The following is a 26,208-nucleotide window of genomic DNA, read 5'->3' as shown; positions in this document are numbered from 1 at the left end:
ATATATACATATGTATCACGTATATCACTATAAATAAATGCAGATACACATATACATCACCTCTATGTGATAATCTTTGTGTTTTTCTCAATGCAGTCATTTTAATTTCTTTTACATGCTCTTTCATCTTTCTCTCCATGTTCATGTGCAGCACACATGGTCCCTCTGTATCCATTCAGATCCATTCAGAATGAGCCAGGTACCAAGGCTTATCAGACACATATGCAGTTTCTCTAATCACCTATGTAAGAAGTAGGTGTCCATGGCAGTGGAATGATAAGTCATGTGTCTTAGGATTTCTTTGCTGTGAAAAGATATCATGACGAAAACAACTTTTCTAAGGGACAACATTTAATTGGGGTTGTCTTACAGGTCAGAGGCTCAGTTTATTATCATCAAGGCAGGAACATGGCAGCATCTAAGCAGGCATGGTGTTGGAGGAGCTGAGTTCTACATCTTGTTCTGAAGTCAAATAGAAGAGTGATTTCCATGCAGCTAGGAGCAAGGTCTCTCAAAGCCTATCCCCACAGTGACACACTTCCTCCAATAAGGTCACACCTCCTGATAGTGTCAATCACTCACTGGGCCAAGCATATACAAACCGCCACACCAAGAGAAACTCTTTCTACCATAGCTGCTTCCTGTCATTACATTTTATAAAAGCAACAGAACAGCAACTAAGATAGCAATCCAAGGAGGTCACCATGTGACTACCTATCCAGTAAGTCCATGCTCTCTTGAGGAAAAGGACGGTTTCATTTCCTGCATCCTACAATGTTTCCTGCTCAGTCCAAAAACAGAGGGCTCTTGACCTTCTCTTGGTTTCCATCCAATAATTGCAAGCATCTGCTTGTTCAGATGTCATCTAACCTCGCATATCACCCTTGTAGCACGAAGAAGACTCACAGATATGTTCCTGCTCTTGCAGCTGTCTAAGTAATTTGGATTTTGTGTTCTGGTCCGTGAGACTCACATCTTCTTCTGTATCTTTGAAACTGAAGCAAGCTAAATTTATTTGCAAATTGAAGAAAATCTCAGAGCTGCAGCAGTATAGCAGTTCAGGAACCGAAAAGGACATGTGGAGTCCACAGATAATCATGCAGCAGGCTCTCCTCTGAGGAAGGAAAACTTAATTCTGTAGGGCAGGTAAAATGGGAACACAGACACACACACATGCATGCACATCTTATCATTAAAACAAGCTCAAATCCTCTTTTTTAAATTTTTTTCTCTTATCCTTTTTATCCCACCTATAATACAAAATACTTTATGTAAAAAAAAAAAACCTCATAGCCATGTTACATATTCTCCAAAAACAACCACTACAAAACATTCTTCAAAACAGATTAAAATCATTATACAAGAGAAATCACATGATTACTGACTCCCTCTCTCTCTTTCTCTCTCTCTTTCTCTCTCTCTAGATATATAAATATATATATACATATACATATATATATATATGTGTACATACATATATGTAAATGAATATACGTATACATATATATGTATGTATAAAGTATATGAAACCCAGAGCAGGAAACCTTTTCAACAGCTGTGATTTAAAATCCTAGTGATGAAAAAACACATTGGACTCAGTAAGGATGAACATTTATAGGTTGAAAACAAAACCTCATTTGAAATCAAAATACAAATGATAAGCCAAGGAGTAGTGAGTCTGCAAATGAGATCATGCAGTGGGCTTACCTCCTTCTGTACAGATCATCAAAATTTGAAAAGAAAAAGCCACCTATCCAAAGGTAGGTAGAAATAGAAATTAGAATTAGAAATGAAATAGAAATAGAAATAAAGCACCTCACAAAAACAAAGTGTTAATGACCTTTAGATGTAGGTAAATACACTCCCTACATTTTCTTTTTTCTATGGTGAAGATGATGATGATGACGACAACAATGACAATGATGACAATAATTATTAAATTGTTTTTTACAGCCCAGTCATTATTCTCCTCCTGGCCCACCCTCTGACTGTTCCTCCTCCCATTCCTCCTCCTCCATCACCAAGAGGTTGTCCCCACCCTCCCTACCCCACCCCACAGACCTCCTCACTCCCTGGGGCCTAAAGTCTCTCCAGGGTTAGGTGAATCTTCTCTCACTGAGGCCAGATGAGGCAGTCCTCTGCTGTACATGTGTCCGGAGCCCTATATCAGCTAGTGCATGCTTCCTGGTTGTTGGCTCAGTGTCTGAGAGATCTTGGAGGTCCTAGTTAGTTAAGACTGATGATTTTCCTATGGGAAGACCTATCCTCAGCTTTTTCCAGCTTTTCTCTTATTCAACTACAGGATAATTGTCCATTGGTTGGGTGTAAGTATCTGCATCTATCTATTTCAGCTGCTTGTTGGGAGTCTTGAAGGACAGCCATGCTAGGCTCCTGTCTGTAAGCACACCACAGCATCAGTAATAGTGTCAGGCTTTGGAGCCTCCCCTTGAGATGGATACCAATTTGGGCCAATCACTGTACCTCCTTTCCCTCAGGCTCTTCTCCATTTTCATCCCTGCAGTTCTTCCAGACATGAGCAATGATGGGTCAGAGTTTTTGACTGTGAGATGTTAATCCCATTTCTTCACTTGATACCCTTTATTTCTACAAGAGGGAACTCTACAAATTCTCTCTCCCCACTGTAAGGCATTTCATCTAAGGTCAATCTCAAATGGATGAGAAGCATTAAGAAATGTTCAGGCCAGGCATGGTGGTGTATGCCTTTAATCCCAGCATTTGGGAGGTAGGCGGATTTCTGAGTTTGGTCTACAAAGTGAGTTCCAGGACATCCAGGGCTATACAGAGAAACCCTGTCTCGGAAAAAAAAAAAGAAAAAGAAAAAAGAAAGAAAGAATAAAAAAGAAATGTTCAAAATCTTTAGTGATCAGGGAAATGCAAATCAAAACGTCCCTGGGATTCCACCTTACACCAATCAGCATAGCTAAGATCAAAAACACAGGTGACAGCACATGTTGGCGAGAATATTGAGAAAAAAGATTTCTCCATTGCTGGTAGGATTGCAAACTGGTACAGTCTCTCTGGAAATCAAACTGGAGGATCCTCAGAAAAATTTAAATAGATCTACCTTAAGGCCCAGCTGCACCACTCTTGGGAACATACCCAAATGATGCCCTACCATGCACAGGGGCACTTGGTCCACTATGTTCATAGCAGCCTTGTTTGTGATAGCCAGAAGCTGGAAACAACCCATATGTCCCACAACAGAAGAATGGATACAGAAAATGTGGTTCATTTACACAATGGAATACTACTCAGCTATTAAGAACGAGGACACCCTGAGTTTTGCAGGCAAATGGATGGAACTAGAAAATATCATCCTGAGTGAGGTAACTCAGACTCAAAAGGACATGCATGGTATGTACTCACTAATAAGTTGATATTAGCCCCCCCCAAAAAAAATGTGCAGAATACCCAGGATACAGTCCTCAGAACTCAAAAAGGTTAACAAGTCCAAGGGCCCAAGTAAGGATGCCTCAATCCCACTTGGGGTTGGGAGGGAGAAGAAAGCAATCACAGGAGGGAGGAGGGAGGGTCCTGGGTGTAAAGAAGACTCGGAGGGGAAGAGCAGAACATGATCAAGTATTATTCTATCAAACAGTATTATTCTATCAAAGTTCATCTCCACATTGATCTACAGGTAAATTGCCAATAGAGTGGTCTGTCCCCCATGAAAAAAGAACATACCAGACAACAGGCAATGAGGGTCTCCCCATGTCCATTCACAATATGCTAGATACAAGAGAAATATAGCAGAGACAAGCACAGGAAAGCACAGAAGCAGCGAGAAGAATTCCAGAGAAGACCACTGTCACCCTGCCTGCCTTGTGGCTGTGCCTGTCTGAGGTTCATCCATCGCATCTGTGCCAAACAGTAGGCCCTCTCCAAGCTTACTTGCTTACCGCAGTTCTTTCTGCATGGCATCTGCCACAGAGCCTTCGTATTCCATAGAATCCTATATATACAAAGAAATTTGGTCTACAAAGTTAGGGTGACATTTACCTTTTCACTTCTTTATTTATCTTATTGTAAAAAAATGCTTTATATTTCCACTAAAATGCAATCTGAATTTGAAAACGTATGTCATAGTAGATGTTTTTATTCTCTGACACATACAGGAAAAACTGTATTTAACCTTCCCCATGCAATGTAAGCATTTAATGCAATAAAAAAAAAAACCCACATACATGCAACTTTAATTTAAACAGATTTCTGATCTAGTTTGTACTTAACGTTTTCATAACAAATAGTAAAGTAATTGTCATTTTATGCTTATTGCTATTTAAACTTATATTATTTTAAATTATCTTCTAGCCTTTTGTTTTCATGTTTTCTAAAATTTTTGAGATTTAGTGATTCATTTTATATACATGACTACACTGTCACTATCTTCAGACACACCAGAAGAGGGCATGAGATCCCAATACAGATGGTTATGAGTCACCATGTGGTTGCTGGGAATTGAACTCAGAAACTCTGAAAGAGCAGTCAGTGCTCTTAACCACTGAGCCATCTTTCCAGCTCATGTTTCCTAAACTTATGACATTATTATAAGCCTACATCTATGAATTCTATTATAAATATTTTTAAATTTTTTATTGATTTGGATATTTTTTCAATGGAAAGTTTTAATCAGTTATATCTCTATTTTCTCACACATCTTCAGGACTTAGGGTCTTAATATCTTGCCAAACCTTAGGCAGTATAAATACCTTCTTTGATATTCCTGAAACTTTCTTGGGTTTTATTTTTTATGTTAATATTTTAATGCACCTTTTGGGTAAAAGATAAGGTAGACCCCACTTCCCCCAGGTAGCAAGCCAGTAATAGCAGAAATCATTTTTAAAACAACTTTACTTTCTCATTTAAAACACATCATTACAACAATTTTTATTTAATCTGCAGACTTGTTTGTACAGAATTTAAGCATTCCTTCAATCTGCTTACTAGATTCTATATATGTGCCATATTAATTTGTGCTCAATGATTTTTGATAATTTGTATATTCTGATATCTGGAAAACCAAGCTCTTTTTTCTTTTCCTTTTGAATATTTTTCTAGATTTTTTTCAGGTAATAAATATTAATGTTTTTCATAAAGGTTTCTCTCTACCCTAAGGATTCTGGCTCATACCAATGTAAATTTACATATTAATTTTGGATGAGCCAACCTCTTAATTATGTCACTATTCAAAAACGTAGTAGGCCTATCCATTTGCTCAATATTACTTTATGTTTTTCCAATCAGATTTCGTGTTTATACTCTGAAATATTTCTATTTAAAGCAGCCAAAATACCATGAAAGTACTTCACTGTGTCCTTTTGAGATTGAGCAAGAATCTCCGCACGAAGTGTTTTGCATGAAGCTTTCGGTCACTCTGGTGACTTCTATGATTGAAATCTTTACTCTGTCCCTTGAAGCACTCTCTAGTCCTTAATTTCACCTAACTTGTTTAATAGTGACGAAATTTGAGTAGTGTCCTCTGAAAATTAAATGCTCTTTAATTTTTTTGTTGTAACTCTTTTCTAATCAATATAGCCACGGTGACCATTTCCTCTTGTTATACTATAGATTCCATTCAAGTCAAGGTTTACCAAAGGAAGATCCCAGTTGCTCGTGTCATCTTACCTTTTTCCTGCTACATAGCTATTAACTATTCTCAATTGTTTTTGCCGTCTTTATGCTTATTCTATTCTTATTAGTTCTTTGAGAATTTCAATATGTTTGATCACAATGCTTTCCCTTCTTTTTCCAGATCACAACCCCTCTTACCCACATGTCAAACTTAAGAGTTCTCATTTTTATTTCATTTGATACACACTTCAGTGCAAATTTGTGTTGTCTACATACTCTCAGATGTGGGGTTTTCCAATGGTGCTATCGAATTATCACTCTGTTAAAAGGTCACTGACTGTCCCTCTTCCTCCAGCAACCAATTACCAGTAACTCCCAACTGGGGCTGGGACCTCATGCCTGTGTCCTCTCTCCATGTTGGGTCTTCTCTCCATGTTGGGTCTAGCTTGAGTTGCACAGGCCTTATGTACACGGTCATCAACACTGAGAGTTCATACATGCATCTGTTTGATTGTGACTGGAAGACTGTTGTATTTAGTCAACACTTATGTCAATTTTTCCACCCTCTTATCTGCAATGATTCCTGAGCAATGGCAGGAAAGGGTATGATATAGATATTCCATTTGCGACTGTGTATACTGCAGTCCTTTTCTTTGTGCTTTGAACAGTTGAGGGCCTTTGGGCTAATCACCATCTTTCTCACAGAGATGCTTCTTTGATAAAAATTGGGAAATGCACTAATAAGTAAATAGCAATACACTGTTAGAAGATGATGTGATACTATAACCATCTAATACTGTGACATCTCAACCTGTAGTTCATAATCCCTTTGGAGGTTAAACAATCCTTTCACTTGGGTCACCTAAAACCATCAGAAAACATAGATATTTACATTGTAATTCATTACAGTAGCAAATTACAATTATAAAATAGCTATGAAAATAATTTTATGATTGGAATTACCACAACATGCGGTTACAGTATTAGGAAGATTGATAACCACAGATCTAGTGGAATCATAATAATAGATTATCCTCTAGGGTCTATTACCTATCTAGCTATTGAATTTTGGTACCCTGTATGAGTCTCACCTTGTTTAGCGGGATTTAAATCCAATCAAAAAATTTCGGACTACCCTACGTTGTTTATGCCAATACTACATCAGTGGTCATGTTTTATTATGTTAATCATTGCAGTTCACAGTGTTCATAGCTGGGTAAGACTGAGAATTGCGCTTGTCTTCTGGAAGCATTCATAGCACCTTCCAACAGAAAGAAAACTAGCCAGTGGGAACAAAGTTCCCAGGACAGTACAGGGTCTTACTGTCAAATTCCAGAGGATAACTAATAGCACTGTCAATGACCCGAGGGTCTATGAAACTTCATCAGTCAGTAACTCCAACAGAAGTGAACCACTCTTGGCACTGGCTTTTTTATACTGTTAGCTTGTGCTACCTATAGGGACACTGTCCGTCCATCATAGGATAATTTCTATTTTATATATCATGTTTAGGAAGTTTCTATGGTAGTATGTGGGTACACATGACTTGTTGAGAGGTCTTTAGTGTTTTTAGTGTTATCTCTTCCTGTATAACTTCTTTTACACTGCCCCCCATTCCCTATCCCAATTTGACCATCCTTATTCCATTATTCTCCTTCAAGTCTTTATACTTCTGTTTCCTGTCACTCCTCCTTTGAAAGGATGCCATGACTCCCTTTCAATTTCCTGAACTTACTAATTTCCAAATGAAACACATACACACACCTGAAGATTCAAAGCTAATATTCATAAATTAGAGGAAAAAGTATATAATTTTAAAATAAAGCCCACACTAAATCCAGCTATTCACACTAAGTCGGCATCGGTGGTCTCGCTCAACCCCACAGCTAGCTCTGTGAGCTGTCTTGCCTTGGTTCCCTTGGCTGGCTTGCAAGCTAACCAAACCAGATTAACCTGAAAGGTCTGGAGCCTGACTTGAATTTTTCAGGCCATCCACCCTGTGTGGCTGGCCTGCAGAAGCCAACTACTGCTCCCTCAGTTCCCCTTAGCCCCCATGAAATGAAAACACTAGAGACTTATATTATACCAGCCAGATTTATAACAGTAAATCTCCAACCCCAAAAGGCAAAGAACACACAACTAGTTAATATGAATACAAGCTTCACACCTAGACTGGGCAAATATACCCTACACTACTCTATTGTCCAACTATGAAATCCCTAGTGACTTTCAGCTCCTCCAGGCCTCCTGTGCCTGCTCCATCTTTAACCTCTTCTTCCTCCATCTTCTTCGCCCTCCATCTGCCATCTCTTCTTTGGTCTTGTCCTCCTTCTCTCCCTTCTCTAAAACTTCCCTCCCTGCCTTTTCCTTCCACTGCCCAATCACAGGCTCTATAGCCTTTATTTGACCAATTAAGATTTCACCTGAGAATATGATCTACCCCTCATTGTCTGGGCACCTTTCTTGTGAGAGCAAGAAAATACAAACAGCAATCTACAGCAGAAAGGATGCTTGTCTTTCTGGGAGTGAACAGTCACCTCAGAATGATTGTTCTTGGCTCTAACAAGTTACCTGCAAATTTTACGATTTCATTTTTTTTAACAGTTGAATAATATTCCAAATGAACTACATTTTCATTTGCTGATTGACATGCAGGCTGTTTTCATTCCTTGGCTCTTGTAAAGAGAGCATAAATGAGCATGAATATCTCTATAGTGGGATATAAAGTCCTTTGAAACCTAGACTTGTAGAATACCTATTTGGTGCTTTCTGGAAAACTTCTACCATGATGTCCATAGATGTTGCAGAAGCTTGGATTCACCAGCCACAAATAAGTGCCCACTTCCTCTATATCCATACCAGCTTTGTTATCAATTGTCTCTTTTTATGTTAATCTTTCTCAAAGGAGAGAGGCATAATTCCACAGTTTTAATTTACACTAATGGCTAAGTATAGAGAGCATTTTCTTAAAGTTCTCTCAAACATTTGCATTTTATATTTTGAGAATTTGCTTTTTAATCTCATGGCCCATTTTTAAATTGTTTAAAATATATTTATTTTACATTCCAATCAGTGTCCGCCAATCCTGCCCCCCTCCACTTCTTCATGCCCCACTTTTAATTAGGTTGTTTGTTTTTGTTATGTCTAGATATTTCTTTCTTTTTATATTCTAGATACTAACCGTCTCTCAGATATATAGATGGTAAGGATTTTTTTTCTATTCTGTGGAATTCTTCTTCACTTAAGAATGGTGGCATTTGGTGTGTGTACAGAATATTTTTAGTTTTCTGAGGACCTGTTCATTAATTTCTGGTCTTAATACGTATGCTGTTGGGGTCTCATCAGGAAATTATTTTCTGTGCCAATAGCTTCAAGTATATTCCATACTTTCCTCTACTGCATGGTTTTGTGAAACTCCTCCATCCATTTGTAGTTGATCTTTGTTCATGGTTACCAGTATGTCTTGGTTTTACTCCTCTATATGTGGTTATCCAGTTTGACCATCACCATTATTGAATATATCATCTTTTCTCAAATGTATCTTACGATCTTTGCCAAACTAGCTGGTTGTGGAAGTTTGGATCTATATGTGAATCCTCAATTCAATTCCATTTTTCAATGATTCTGTTTTAAATGCAAACACAGTGGTGGTTTGTATCATAACTTGGAGTCTGTGATGGTGATAACTCCAGCGGTTTTTCTATTGTTCAGGATTGTTTTGGCTGTTCTGGATATTTTTGTGTTTCCATATAAAGTTTAAGATTTTTTCAATGTATGTGAATTATTTTGAAATTTTAATGTGCAATCCATTGAAATGTAAGCTTCTCAGAATAGGATGACAATTTTTACCACCTTAATCCTATCAAACCATGAGTATGTGAGGCATCTTCTTTAATTTTTTTAATGTATCTTAAAGTTGTCATTGTATAAATGTTTCATTCGCATGGTTAGACTTATTCCTGGTAGTATTATTTTGGTTTTTGGTTTTGTTTTGTGTTTTGTGTTTTGTTTCTTTGGTTGGTTGGTTGGTTTGGTTTGGTTTGGTTTTTGTAAATTATGTTGTATCCCTGTGTGTGTTTTTTATTTGTATATAGTAAAGCTACTGATTTTTGTGTGCTAATTTTGTATCCTGCTACTTCATTGAATGTGTTTATCTGATGGACTCTAAGGTGTATTGGGTGTACATTCATACCATATCAATCATATTCCTGAGGCTTTGGTTTTGAAAGAGATAGTGTCAAAATATGGTAGCATGTCACCAGAGTTCATGCATCAAAGCCTGGCTTTAGTGTGGCCACTCACACTATATATATATACTTGTTTGTTAATTTCCTTAAAACAGGGAAAGAAAAGTTTTTCATCTTTTTCTGACTTTCCAAAAGAAGCATTACAGCTTCAGGGGTGTGGATGAAAAAAAATCTAAGGGAAATGGATATTGTGATATTGTGATATTCTTTTTTTTTCTTCTTCTTCTTATGGCAAAGCTCTGGGTAGGTGTCCCATGTCTGTGCATGGAAGTTCTTAAAGAGATCCTAATACCTTTGTCCCCATTACAGTGTTTAGCTCAGTACATATTTATTGATTGATGTCCTGTGTGTTGAATTCTTAGTTCTTCAAACTCGTCATGGGAAGGGGATGGCAATTTCAGGATAGACAACCCTTGGACCATATGTCAGAGGGCTTAAAATTCAGTTGATAACCTCATTTGAAATTTCATTCAAATAAGAATTGTTCTCCTGTTAATGTAGTCATCAGTTAAAATTGACAGGATAAACAGTTCCAAAACAAGGAGAGGAGATAAAGACATTAAGTTGAGAATTTAAGCTACAAGACTATAGGTTAAAAACAGTTTAGAATCCCTGAAATCACAAGAAATTTCCATTTAATTTTCTGTAAGAAAAACTCTAAATAGTGTATTTTTCCAACTTAGTATCAATTTCATGTTTAAATAAATGTGTGAACATAGACAATTTTCTATAAGAAGGATGAAATATATTTAAAGAAAAGGTATCATAGAGTACTACCCAAAAATGAGGGCTCAGCGGCTGGTTTATAGAATTTATTATATTGTTTCATTGATCTCAGGATACATTTGCTATCAAACAAACCCTGAGTATATTATGAAGCCATACTATTATGCCTGTAGGGCACTACTGTTATTATTTAACTGTCAGAAAATATTTAATAATCATAATAATTTTTTAAAACATCAATCTTTTTCCAGAAAATGTTAACTGAAAGTCATGGGGAAGAAAATTAGTATTACATCAGAAATCTAGCTATGCTTGCTTCTGATTGACACATTTCTCCTGGTGCCACAGTCATCATTTATTGCGCTAGCAAGTTTCCATTTGGAAATTTGGAAATTCAGTTTCTTTCTTTCCTCTTCTCTTTTACCTGCCATATGTCTGAACGTACAGCTTTTTTTTTCTTTTTTCACCTCTTCATCCGTTTCTATTTTCATCTTCATGGTGCTAAGTTAGGCAATGGAAAGTTTTAGATCTCACCGTTTCAAAGGGTTTTTAGAAGTTGTTCAAACGCCCCGGTTATTTCCCAGATGGAAGATGTTGCAGTTCAGCTGGCAGAAATATTGAACGAAGTCAACAACTTCCTTCAAAGTGACTTTCGACAAGGACCGCCCTGCAAAGAGCCCAGAGTGCACCATCCTTACATGAGGGCGCGAGCTAGAGTCATTTATTTCTTATTTATTACTAATGAGAAGTTTTTTGCTCAAACAAAACAACAACAACAAAAACAAAACCCTCTTAATTGAATCTATTTCCACACTGAAAACACTAACATTTTCCTATTCAGAGCTGACCAACCTTTGCTCAGAGAGCCACGTGCAAAACCATCCTGTTTTTGGTTTTGCAGTGATGGTTCCCAAGGGGAAAAGTGGAAGGTGGGAATAACAGAACCATAGGATGGAAAACAAGGCACAGTTTTATCTTGCTGTGATGAAAATATTGTTATAATACATTAAACATATTAAAATTGGAGTAAAGGAAGAATAAAGCTAGAAGTAAATGAATCAGAATTATTCAAAGACACCCCCCCAAAAAATAGTTTTGCTTGTTTGTTTTTAATCTCTCCTATATAGCATGTTTTGAATACGTTATTTTGGATAGATTTTACTTCTAAGTATTTAGAAAAAACTTAGGGTTGGAGATTTAGCTTAGTAATAGAGTACTTGCATAACATGAACAAGGCTCTGGAAAAATAAATTAGAAGCCTGGAGAGACAGTTCAGCAATGAAGAGTGCTTGATTCTTTTGCAGAGCACCAGAGTTTGATCCTTAGTACCCACACTGGGTGGCTCATAACTACCTTTAACTACAGCAACTGCAGGGGATCTGAAGGGTCTGCAATCTTTTTTTCTTTCCCTCTACAGGCACAGACTCACACACATACACATGATTTTAAAATCTATAATGAATTGGTAAAAGAATTGTGGTATATGTTTCTAATATATTATGTATTTCTCTTGAATCTGTAAGGAAGGCTGCTGAGCCACATGTACACTCAACCAGCGAAGGGTCATAATTTCACTGTCTACAAGTCAAAGGCAACAGCATCCTTCTCAATGCATTATTGTGTATCATCATGGCTGTTACTGTGTGGAGGTGGTTGTGGTGGGGAAGACAGAAGGACTAGGGTTTGCACTTCCTGACCACAAAGCAGCTCTCAGAGATCCTGACATTCAGACTTGCAGACACCTGCTCTCTCTTGTTCTCACTCTATCGATGGACTTGTATGTAGAGCCAGTCCATGTCCCATTTTGTTGTCTCTAATCTACATAGGACACATTAGGATCTTATATTCAATAGTACTGGAGAGCTTCTGGGAAAATATCAAATGAAAGGATGCCGCTGAATTAAGTACTACCTCTTTCACAAGCATCCTTGTTAGCTTACCTCCAAAGGCCAAAAAGAACTTCTCTTTGGGGTAGGTAATATTGGTTGCTGACAATGAATTCTTTTTCCCCATTAATTAATTAATGAATTGATTAATTCACTTTACAGCCTGAGTGCAGCTCCCCTCTCTTCCCCCCTACCAGTCCCACCCTCACACTACTCCTCCCTCAGTTTCCTCTCCCCTTCTCTAAGGAGGGTACCAACCAGACCTGGCATATTAAGTCCCATCAGGACTAAGCCCATCCTCTCCCACCACAAGAGAAAAGGGGTCGAAAGTCAACGGATTCGGAGACAATCCCCACTCCAATTGTTAGGGGACCCACGTGAAAAACGAGCTGCACATCTGCTACATACGTGTAGCAGAATGATGAATTCTAAGTAAGCAAAAAAAAAATTATCATTTTTTGTGAACAAAATAATACATTCTTTTTTTGTTATAATATCACCTAAATGAGCAGAAAGAATATAACTAACACAAAACTAATATTTTGAGGCTTTAAGACTTGGGATCTTGATATAAATCAATTTGTCTATCAGGAAAAAAATCATTTTTTAAAGATAACCAGCTATTGTAGTGGTACACAGACACAGTTCCAACATTCAGGAGGCTGAGTCAAGATCACCAATAACTAAACATTCTTGGGCTCCAGAGTGAGAGCTTCTCTCAGTAGTTATTAATTAATTAATTAATTAATTAATTAAGTGTGGGTACTTTTTGTGGTTCATGGGCATCACAGCTCTGTAGGTCTGCTTACAGTTTTCCTTCTTTAGAATCTTGTGTGGTGCCTTCTGGACCATGATAACTATCCCTGAGGGAGGAGACTTTTAAGTCAGTTCCAAGTCAGGGACTTCTGGGCTCTGTTTCCAAAGTGCATCGTGTCCTCAGCACTAGGGACTGCTGCCTCTGAGGGCCACTAAGGGCAATAGGGATAGACTGTGATTTTATATATATATAAAATATATATATATATATATATATATATATATATATATATATATATATATATATTTAGGTATTTTCTTCGTTTACATTTTCAATGCTATCCCAAAGGTCCCCCATACCCACCCCTCCAATCCCCTACCCACCCACTCCCCCTTTTTGGCCCTGGCGTTCCCCTGTACTGGGGCATATAAAGTTTGCAAGACCAATGGGCCTCTCTTTGCAGTGATGGCCGACTAGGCCATCTTTTGATACATATGCAGCTAGAGACAAGAGCTCTGGGGTATTGGTTAGTTCATATTGTTGTTCCACCTATAGGGTTGCAGTTCCCTTTAGCTCCTTGGGTAATTTCTCTAGCTCCTCCATTGGGGGCCTTGTGACCCATCCAATAGCTGACTGTGATCATCCACTTCTGTGTTTGCTAGGCCCTGGCATAGTCTCACAAGAGAGAGCTATATCTGGGTCCTTTCAGCAAAATCTTGCTAGTGTATGCAATGGTGTCAGCATTTGGAAGCTGATTATGGGATGGATCCCTGCATATGGCAGTCACTAGATGGTCCATCCTTTCATCACAGCTCCAAATTTTGTCTCTGTAACTCCTTCCATGGGTATTTTGTTCCCATTTCTAAGAAAGGGTAAAGTGTCCACACTTAGGTCTTCATTCTTCTTGAATTTCATGCGTTTGGCAAGTTGTATCTTATATCTTGGGTATCCTAAGTTTCTGGGCTAATATCCACTTATCAGTGAGTACATATTGTGAAAGTTCCTTTGTTATTGGGTTACTTCACTCAGGATGATAGCCTCCAGGTCCATCCATTTGCCTAGGAATTTCATAAATTCGTTTTTTTTAATAGCTCAGTAGTATTCCATTGTGTAAATGTACCACATTTTCTGTATCCATTCCTCTGTTGAGGGGTATCTGGGTTCTTTCCAGCTTCTGGCTATTATAAATAAGGCTGCTATGAACATAGTGGAGCATGTGTCCTTCTTACCGGTTAGGAAATTGTCTGGATATATGCTCAGGAGAGTTATTGCGGGATCCTCCGGTAGAACTATGTCCAATTTTCTGAGGAACCGTCAGACTGATTTCCAGAGTGCTTGTACAAGCTTGCAATCCCACCAACAATGGAGGAGTGTTCCTCTTTCTCCACATCCTCGCCAGCATCTGCTGTCACATGAGTTTTTTATCTTAGCCATTCTAACTGGAGTGAAGTGGAATCTCAGTGTTGTTTTGATTTGCATTTCCCTGATGATTAAGGATGTTGAACATTTTTTCAGGTGTTTCTCTGCCATTCGGTATTCCTCAGGTGAGAATTCTTTGTTCAGCTCTGAGTCCCATTTTTAATGGGGTTAATTGATTTTCTGGAGTCCACCTTCTTGAGTTCTTTATATATATTGGATATTAGTCCCCTATCCGATTTGGGATAGGTAAAGATCCTTTCCCAATCTGTTGGTGGCCTTTTTGTCTTATTGACAGTGTCTTTTGCTTTGCAGAAGCTTTGCAAGTTTATGAGGTCCCATTTATCGATTCTTGATCTTACAGCACAAGCCATTGCTGTTTTATTCAGGAATTTTCCCCTGTACCCATATCTTCGAGGCTTTTCCCTACTTTCTCCTCTATAAGTTTCAGTGTCTCTGGTTTTATGTGGAGTTTTTTAATCCACTTAGATTTGACCTTAGTACAAGGAGAAAGAAATGGATCAATTCGCATTCTTCTACATGATAACCGCCAGTTGTGCCAGCACCATTTGTTGAAAATGCTGTCTTTTTTCGACTGGATGGTTTTAGCTCCCTTGTCAAAGATCAAGTGACCATAGGTGTGTGGGTTCATCTCTGGGTCTTCAATTCTGTTCCATTGGTCTACTTGTCTGTCACTATACCAGTACCATGCAGTTTTGATCACAATTGCTCTGTAGTACAGTTTTAGGTCCGGCATGGTGATTCCACCAGAGGTTCTTTTATCCTTGAGAAGAGTTTTTGCTATCCTCCGTTTTTTGTTATTCCAGATGAATCTGCCGATTGCCCTTTCTAATTAGATGAAGAATTGAGTTGGAATTTTGATGGGGATTGCATTGAATCTGTAGATTGCTTTTGGCAAGATAGCCATTTTTACAATGTTGATCCTGCCAATCTATGAGCATGGGAGATCTTTCCAACTTCTGAGATCTTCTTTAATTTCTTTCTTTAGAGACTTGAAGTTCTTATCATACAGATCTTTCACTTCCTTAGTTAGAGTCATGCCAAGGTAATTTATATTATTTGTGACTATTGAGAAGGGTGTTGTTTCCCTAATTTCTTTCTCAGCCTGTTTATCCTTTGTGTACAGAAAGGCCATTGACTTGTTTGAGTTAATTTTATATCCAGCTACTTCATTGAAGCTGTTTATCAGGTTTAGGGGTTCTCTGGTGGAATTTTTAGGGTCACTTATATATACTATCATATCATCTGCAAAAAGTGATATTTTGACTTCTTCCTTTCCAATCTGTATCCCCTTCATCTCCTTTTGTTGTCTAATTGCTCTGGCTAGGACTTCAAGTACAATGTTGAATAGGTAGGGCGAGAGTGGACAGCCTTGTCTAGTCCCTGATTTTAGTGGGATTGCTTCCAGCTTCTCACCATTTACTTTGATGTTGGCTATTGGTTTGCTGTAGATTGCTTTTATCATGTTTAGGTATGGGCCTTGAATTCCTGATCTTTCCAAGACTTTTATCATGAATGGGTGTTGGATTTTGTCAAGTGCTTTCTCAGCATCTAAGGAGATGATCATGTGGTTTTTGTCTTTGAGTTTGTTTATATACTGGATTACATTGATGGATTTCCGTATATTGAACCATCCCTGCATCCCTGGGATGAAACCTACTTCGTCAGGATGGATGATTGTTTTGATGTGTTCTGGGATTCGGTTAGCAAGAACTTTATTGAGGATTTTTGCATCGATATTCATAAGGGAAATTGGTCTGAAGTTCTCTATCTTTGTTGGGTCTTTTTCTGGTTTAGGTATCAGAGTAATTGTGGCTTCATAGAATGAGTTGGGTAGAGTACCTTCTGTTTCTATTTTGTGGAATAGTTTGTGAAGAACTGGAATTAGGTCTTCTTTGAAGGTCTGATAGAACTCTGCACTAAACCCATCTGGTCCTGGGCTTTTTTTGGCTGGGAGACTATTAATGACTGCTTCTATTTCTTTAGGGGATATAGGACTGTTGAGATCATTAACCTGATCTTGATTTAGCTTTGGTACCTGGTATCTGTCTAGAAACTTGTCCATTTCATCCAGGTTTTCCAGTTTTGTTGAGTATAGCCTTTTGTAGAAGGATCTGATGGTGTTTTGGATTTCTTCAGGATCTGTTGTTATGTCTCCCTTTTCATTTCTGATTTTGTTAATTAGGATGCTTTCCCTGTGCCCTCTGGTGAGTCTGGCTAAGGGTTTATCAATCTTGTTGATTTTCTCAAAGAACCAGCTCCTTGATTGGTTGATTCTTTGAATAGTTCTTCTTGTTTCCACTTTGTTGATTTCACCCCTGAGTTTGATTATTTCCTGCCTTCTACTCCTCTTGGGTGAATTTGCTTCCTTTTCTTCTAGAGCTTTTAGGTGTGTTGTCAAGCTGCTAATGTGTGCTCTCTCTAGTTTCTTTTTGGAGGCACTCAGAGCTATGAGTTTTCCTCTTAGGAATGCTTTCATTGTGTCCCATAAGTTTGGGTATGTTGTGGCTTCATTTTCATTAAACTCCAAAAAGTCCTTAATTTCTTTCCTTATTCCTTCCTTGACCAAGGTATCATTGAGAAGAGTGTTGTTTAGTTTCCACGTGAATGTTGGCTTTCTATTATTTATTTTGTTATTGAAGATCAGCCTTAGTCTATGGTGATCTGATAGGATGCATGGGACAATTTCAATATTTTTGTATATGTTGAGGCTTGTTTTGTGACCAATTATGTGGTCAATTTTGGAGAAGGTACCATGAGGTGCTGAGAAGAAGGTATATCCTTTTGTTTTAGGATAAAATGTTCTGTAGATATCTGTCAGATCCATTTGTTTCATCACTTCTGTTAGTTTCACTGTGTCCCTGTTTAGTTTCTGTTTCCATGATCTGTCCATTGGTGAAAGTGGTGTGTTGAAGTCTCCCACTATTATTGTGTGAGGTGCAATGTGTGCTTTGAGCTTTACTAAAGTTTCTTTAATGAATGTGGCTGCCCTTGTATTTGGAGCATAGATATTCAGAATTGAGAGTTCCTCTTGGAGGATTTTACCTTTGATGAGTATGAAGTGCCCCTCCTTGTCTTTTTTGATTATTTTGGGTTGGAAGTCGATTTTATCCGATATTAGAATGGCTACTCCAGCTTGTTTCTTCATACCATTTGCTTGGAAAATTGCTTTCCAGCCTTTCATTCTGAGGTAGTGTCTATCTTTTCCTCTGAGATGAGTTTCCTGTAAGCAGCAAAATGTTGGGTCTTGTTTGTGTAGCCAGTTTGTTAGTCTATGTCTTTTTATTGGGGAGTTGAGTCCATTGATATTAAGAGATATTAAGGAAAAGTAATTGTTGCTTCCTGTTATTTTTGTTGTTAAAGTTGGCATTCTGTTCTTGTGGCTGTGTTCTTTTAGTTTTGTTGAGGGATTACCTTCTTGTTTTTTCTAGGGCGTGGTTCCCGTCCTTGTATTGGTTTTTTCCTGTTATTTTCCTTTGAAGGGCTGGATTCGTGATGTTTTAATGAATCTTTTGTACAACTCTGACTTACAAATCAAAAGAAGAGTTGTCAGGCTTTGTGTTGGGGTTTTGCTAGATAATCTATAGCTCTCGTGGGGAGCATTAGTAACCCAGATGGAAAATCTTCATCTATACACAGACTTACAATATCTACTATAGGTAATTTTTAAATATGTAGTTAATAGTATGATTCCTTATGATTTTCAGAAATCTGTATTGTTATTTTATCCTTTTCTCATCTTTTCTGTATTGAGAAATCATGTCTGTAACTAAAAAAAAACTGGCCGACTACCCAGGGCTATTGAAGTCATGGATTGTGGTGGAGAAATATAACTAGCGCTTTACTAAACTTCTGTAATTCCTAACTACATGCTAAATATTTATTCTTCTACTCACAGACCAGAATACTCCTCATTCTTCAACAAGGAAACTTTTCTTTGCAACAGAGACTGTTAAAGACAAGCTCAGCCTATCAAACTTGTGGAAAGTTGTCAAGCTCAGCCCTAACTGATTCATCTACAGCACAAGTCCTGAGGCTCGGGGATCATTGCAAAAGAGGAGGAAGAAAGACTGTAAGAGCCAGAAGAACAGGGAGTTTGATGTGAGAGTGTGTCTCCTAAAAAAATGTCAGAAGGGATGGAGACACCAATCTACCTTCAAATTTTGTGACCCAGAATTGTTCCTGTCTAAAGGAAATGCAGGGACAAAATTGGAGCAGAGACTGAAGGAAAGGCCAACCAGTGAAGGGCCCAACTTGGGATCCTCCCCATGGGCACACCAAACCCTGACAGTATTACTGATTCTATGCTATGCTTGTAGACAAGAGCTTAGCATAGCTGTCCTCTGAGAGGTTCTAGCCACAGTTGACTGAGACAGCTGCAGATACTTAAAACCAAGCATTGAACTGAGTCAGGGTCCCCTATGGAAGAGATAGGGAAAGGATTGAAGGAACTAAAAGGGATGGCAACCCCATAGGAAGGACAACAGTGTCCGCTAACCTGGACCCCTAGGAGTTCCTAGAGACTAATTCACCAACCAAAGGGCATATATACACTGGCTGGCTCGAGGCCCCTAGCACATATGTAACAGAAGACTGTCTTGACTGGACTCAGTGGGAGAAGATATGCCCAATCCTGTAGAGTCTTGATGCCCAAGGGAAGAAGGATGTCTGTTGGGGTGGGGAGCTCCCTCTCAGAGGCCAAAGGGAAGAACTCTGAGAAGGGGCACTGGGAAAGGGGCAATATTTGGGTTGTACATAAATAATATAATTAAGTTTTTAAAATGTCAGAAGCTACATTCCAAAAGTCTTACCAACAAGGTTGCCTAGATAGGAGCTGAATAAGAATGATACCCATAGACATGCTTACGTGGACAGGGGAAAGTTCAGGAGGTCTCAGTCCTATACAAAGAACTATAGAAACGAAAGAATGCCGAGAGCAGGAGAGAGAAGTCTTTCTCAAGGAAAAGCCCAGAGCTTTGTCACTCAATACCATTTGGCTAGCCTTGAAGCCATACCTACACACAAGTAACATCATAGACTGAGCAGGTTGTAGCTATAAATTTAGGAGTGTGTGTGTGTGTGTGTGTGTGTGTGTGTGTGTGTGTATGTATGCATCTGTAAAACAACTGAGGGATTAGAGGAAGGAAAAATGAGGAAGTGGTGTAATAATATTAATTTCAAATTTTTAAAAAATTTATAAAAAAGATATAATAGTGTTTTCAAAGGCAATATTATATAAAACTGAATGTAATGATAAATTATTCTTGATATAGTTTCAGTGTGTGTAATCCTAGCAAGAGATCAAAAACCAACAAAACACTGAGCTGTTTCAACAATCAGCATTTTCTTAAAACTGCAGAATCTTAGATTCATAGACTTTTAGACTTAGAAAGTTTAAAAGTGATCTATTTTGTCCCTTTTCTAGATAGACAGCAACCTGATGCACAGATCAATGTGTGAGTTCCTGCTTGAACAAAGAGAAGCAGCACTCAATATACTCTCATCTAACGTTTTCCATATTCTCATTAATATCTACATTCAGTGCTTAACAGAATGATTCTAATGTATGTCAACTATCAAGGATTGCACCAAGACTATACAACAACAACAACAACAACAAACAAATCCTGTTGGTCCAGCATTAAAGCTGAGTGAATTAAATTTACTTCAGCAGGAGAGAGTCTGAGGTTGGCAGTCCTGGTGATATATCATAGGTAGATGTTAGCAAAGAATATCTGGAGATATTTAGAATCTGTGCTCAAGACTTGTAGGCAAGTCTTTGAAGAGGGACTAGTTAGAACTGTCAATGTTAACATCCTAGTTGCTTAGGATTAGGGAGAAGAAAGTCTTAAAGAAAATTCTGGTAAACAAATTAAAGCTGTGCCTAGTAAGGTCTTTGTTTAGGTGAGTAAACTCGTATTCTGATATTCTGACAAGATAGTTATTTGCCCAGTTGAGCAAACTATTTACCCAGGAAAATTGCGTTACAAAATTTTGAAGCAAACAGCCAAGATGTTTGTGGGTTTGAAACCCGATATAAATGTTCTGGCCTCAGATAATGTTGACATAGACTGTCTCTGATTGTTTTCTGAGGTCTCCCGCATCCCTAAGAAAATCACTTAGTCAATTGATGTCTGACTGCTTTGTTTATTAGCAAAATGAAGTGAACATTCTCACTAAACAATCAGAGCATCTTGCATGGTTTATTAGTCAGGAGTTGCTGTAAGAAGGAAAAGGTAGTCTTATCGACTACCCCAAGCCGTGGGGCAGACAATAACCATTTATCTGTGCTGTTTGCATTTGTGAGTCAGCAGAAAGCAGCTGGTGGCTTGGCTCAGCTGGCCTTAATGCTAAAGTACCTGCCAAGAGGCCAGAGGAAGAGTAAAGAACTAGGCCAAGCAATTCAATCTACCAAATCCTTTGAAAGGAAAATGCTTTCCCATTTAGCTTTCAATCAGCCATAGAGATATGAGAAAAGTGTCTACGAGAGAGCAGTTTGAGAAATTAGAAGCCCTGTGGGCAGGCGTGGACAATTATTTAACTATGAATGACTAATAAGGAGAGTGAGGGTCTCCCCCCATCCGTGATTGTATCATTTCCACAAAGGACTTTATGGCCCGTTTGAATTAGGATTTAATAGAAACTTTGGCATAAGACCAATCAAGTAAAACAGAAAGTGTTAAGAGTTCAGTGTCTCATGAGATTTTTTTTTCTTTTGGTGTTAAATCAATGAAATTTACCCAATAAATCTATCAACTTTAAGTGAATCTTGAAGAATTTTACAACTCCCTTTCTGAAATAAAACAGCTCTAATGTCACTTGATTATTCTAGTCTTCCCCAAAGGACCATCACTAGTAGACTGTAACCTTCTTGCTTTATTTCCATGTTCTCGATTGTATTTCCAAAGCTAGAATGGCCTTTTGCTCCCAAGAGAATACACTATGATTTTATTTGATAGCTATGACAAAATCCACAAGTATACTGTTACATATAAACTTCAAAATAACTACTTAAAACTTGAAATAAGGCAATTAGTCATTTGAGTCTAATTTTCAGTGTACAGAATTTAATCATTGTGTTTAAAGGAGATGTTATTGAAACAAATTGCACCATAAAGTCAAAATGTCAGCTCCAAGAGACTGTGTGACAAAGGATCACAGACTTATCAGTGACAACCCAGACCTAAGGCCAGCCTAAGTCCTGAGCTATTATGACAGTTCTTCTAATTAATTAATTAACTAATTAATTAATTAAATGTATGTCTTGCCTGCATGCATAGCTCGTGTGCCCAGTGCCCCACATAAACAGAAGAGAGTATCTGATCCAGTGGGATTGGAGGTACAAGCAGCCATGTGCCACTATGTGGGTGATAGGAATTGAATCTGAGTCCTCTGAAAGAGCAGCCAGTGCTCCTAACTACACTACGGCACCATCTCTCCAGCCCCGGGACTACTTTTTATTTACTTTTACAATGCCAGTAATTTTTACCCTGTATCATGTAAAGGAACAGATAGGAAAACAAGCAATATAACCAAGATTCAAAATTGTATTGCCAGTTTTAACTAGAAATATTTTAAAGAGTCCTTAGTTCTAAAAACATAATAGCATATACTCATGCTATAGATTTCTTCTGTTCACATCTAAATATTGGCTATATTTAAATGTGGTAATTTAAATAGTGTTTCTGGCCATCTCTATATTAAGTATTATTTTTACATATTGTGAATAGCACTGTTAAAGTTCAATAATAATAAAATATGGACTCATAACTGTGAAGGTCAATATTACTGAAAATAAAATGTAGACATGGCTGTTGAGGATTTCAACCTCATACAGTAGTGTCAGGAATGTAAAATGGTACGTACAGCTTCAACCTGAAACAGTATGGCAGTTCCTTAGAAATAGAAACTAGAATAGCATTGATTCAGAAATCTCACTTCTAAGTATTTGTCAAAAAGAAGAAAAAAATTAAGTAACTCTGAGATAGAGCTAATTTCCAATATTCCTTGACATATAATTCATAATGGCTAAGTATGGTGTTAAAACTAAGTTCTAACCAGCGGATAAAAGGCTTGTGAATGTAATGTACATATATGTGTATGTGTGTGTGTAAATACGTATCCTTATGATGATACATAATTCAAGCTTTAAAAAATTCCTGACACTTGAGACAATATGTATATGTAAACTAAACATTAAGCTGCATATCAAAATAGATACAGCATTAATTTGTCAATTATTCTTTAACCTAGGGAAATAGATTTCTCCAAGATTATTGGAGTGTCATCAATAAGTTGCTTTCTAAACTATATCTATACAATTCTCTATGCATTTTATTCCACCTCTACACATTACGAACATAATGTATGTTAAATTTACCTCTATTTAAATAAATATCTGATTATGAGTATATGCTGTGGCAACATTGTCCCCAACATCTTCCTTTCCTACTTATGATTTTGAAAAAGAAGAGAAAAAATTACAGGCATTCTCAATCTCAAGCCAGGAATATTTTTGCTAACTTCCTGCATCCTAGCAACCTCTTGAGACTAGTTTATGCAATGTCTCTATTCTTGCTAAGAGAAATGATTTTCTACAGACTCTTATATAAGTGAGGTTCTTTCTTTCTGTATCATAGTAACTCCTTGGTCTCCCTGTCAATCCAATCCCTTTCAATACCATAACAACTTCCATTCATGCAGTGCCATTACCAGGTAAGGCAGACCTAGAGCTCTGGGCGTTTATAGTTCTTCAGCAATTCAGCCATCAAACCTCAAGGTGCATCCCAGCGCTTGCCCATTTCGTGTCTGAGAGCGCGGTTACACTTCCATTTCCTTGCCAGCTGCTGGAGCTGTGCAACAAAGTCCTAAACTACATAAATCTCTCCGAGCAGCTAAGAATAAAAACATCATCAGTTTATTCCCGTAAATACCAAGCAGGTTTTGGGAAAGGAATGATCTTGACAGAATGCTTAGACTGAGGAAACTTTTCTACTCTGTATAGAAAGTATACACCAACACATGCATGCACATCACACACACATACACAAAAAAGCACAAGAGGGAAAGGAAGGAGGGATGAAGGGAGGGAAAGAGGGAGAGAGAGGGAGAGGGAGGAAGAAAGAGGGGAGAGCATGTATTTCCTTTTCTTTTTTCTTTTCTTTTTTGTTGTTTGTTTGTTTGTTTGTTTGTTTATTTTTGGAGACAGGGTTTCTCTGTGTAGCCCTGGCTGTCCTGGCACTCACTCTGTAGACCAGGCTGGCCTTGAACTCAGAAATCCACCTGCCTCTGCCTCCCAAATGCTAGGATCAAAGGCGTGTGCCACCACTGCCCAACAAGCATGTATTTTCTACACACGTTACTACATGCAATTCACTCCGTCTTCATTCTGTTTTATTCAATGACCAAGCTTCAAATGTTTGAACAATATGCCTCACCAACAGAACATTTCCTTCAAAATACAAATATGGTAGGAATCATAATGATAAAATTACTCCTAACAAAATATATTGTAAAATGCTGCATTTTCTCCACCTCTACAGAAGAAATATATTACAACTTGACTATGATTTTCCCTAAGGATGCCAAGGATCTCACTGGTGATGCTGGATTTAAAGATCGGGTGCATTGGTGCAGCTGCTGTGACTGGAGACCTTGTTCAACTAGAAGCCCAAGAGTAGGATGGAGAAACAGAGAAACCTTTTGCATGTGTGAGGCAACCATAAATACCCGTGGACTGCTGTTCCTCATCTCTCCTAGAAAACGTCCTTAGACTATAACAGTCATTACTTCATAGACTGAATGTAGATTGTGTACCAGCATGGTGTTGTACATGTCACATGATTTTCTCATGGAGTCTCCATTCTACCAGCATGGAAATAGAGATAGAGAAACATTAATAATGTCCCTGTATTATTCATGTAAGCATGTTTGCACTGACTTCCGTTAAAGAGGGATTCTGATGAAATGGGAAGTTTTTTGCAACATAAGCACCTACTATGTGCATGGTGGGTTTAGTTCATAACACCCAAGAAGTGAGAATGACCTCCAGTGCTCAAGGAATGAACGAAGAGATTTTATTTCTGTATTCGATACCACGCTACTCTGCTATGGAAGAAAGTAATTATGTGTGTAACATAGAGAATTCTCAAAAACATTATGCTGTGGGGGAGGGAAAAGACAAAACTCTATATGCTGAAATTCCAAAAGAAGTAAATGGGATAAAAATTATCTTAATCCAGGACAATATATCCTAAGTGATTTAAAGCCTAGGAAATCACGTATTTTTTGTTTTACTTAGGCCTTATTAACTTTAAGGTGTAAATGCTGAATTTATGTAGTTGTGATAGAAATTTTCCAACCATTTTTTTTTTTAAGATGAACTTGCTTCCTTTGACTCAACAAACTCCACTACTTCAGTCTTCCACATCCCTCATCATCTTCTGTGGCAGCAGTTGCAATTTGTGTGCTTATTTTACATTAATAAAATTAATGTTTTAGGGTCCCTCATTTGCATTTCACCACCAGTGCACTGTGAGGATACGTAGGAATGCTTTTAGTGAATGTTGATTTATTTAAGTATTATTTGTGTGTACACGTGTAAGCATATGTACACCGTGAGCACGAGCAGTGCCTACATAGAACAGAAGGTGGTTCTGCATCTCCTGAGGCTGGAGGTACAAGTGACTGTGAACCCTGTGGGTACTGGGACACTGTGGTGGTTTGAATATGCTTGGCCCAGGGAGTGACACTATAAGAACTTGTGGCCTTGTTGGAGTAGGTGTGGCCTTATTGGAGGAAGTGTGTCACTGTGGGCATCAGCTTTTAGACTCTTGTCCTAGCTGCCTGGAAGCCAGTCTTGTCCTCGAAGCCTCCAGATGAAGATGTAGAACTCTCAGCTCCTCCTACACCATGCCTGCCTGGATGCTGCCATGTTCCTACCTTGATGATACTGGACTGAGCCTCTGAACCTGTAAGCCAGCCCCAATTAAATGTTGTCCTTACAAGAGTTGCCTTGGTCATGGCGTCTCTTCACAGCAGTAAAACCCTAACTAAGACCCAAACCTGGTCCTCTGGAAGCTAAGTGTGTATTCTTAACCACTCTCTCTAGATTATCCTCGGGCTGTATTTTTATCTACTGTTGAACTAAGTCATCTGTGTACTCATTCCAAAACGCTCGTTTTTGCTTTGTCAGCTTAGCATCAGTAGCTATGGTTTCCTACATACCTGCGTCCCCTTGCTGACTAAAGATTACACCATCATGTAAGATGGTTCAGGCTTTCCATAGGAAAAGGGAAGTAGAATTATATGTACTCCAAAACTACACTGTTGATAACTCTTGCACAAAAATATAGATCAAACCAATAAAATTGTGAGTGAATGATTTTATTCTTATGTCTGATAATTCAAAATGGTAGTGTGATCCAGACAGAAGCACATGAGACTTTTCTTATGAATGTTGCCTCCCTCTGTTTTATCACTTTTTATGGTAATCATAGGAAGTAGAGATCATTGGAGTATCAGGATGCCACATTACCTACAAACCACTATGGGATAGAAACGT

This window comes from Mus musculus, chromosome 1 (assembly GCF_000001635.26).
Source record: "Mus musculus strain C57BL/6J chromosome 1, GRCm38.p6 C57BL/6J".
Classification (NCBI taxonomy): Eukaryota; Metazoa; Chordata; class Mammalia; order Rodentia; family Muridae; genus Mus; species Mus musculus.
The sequence above is the reverse complement of the archived record's forward strand: the minus strand, read 5'-3'. Positions refer to the sequence as shown.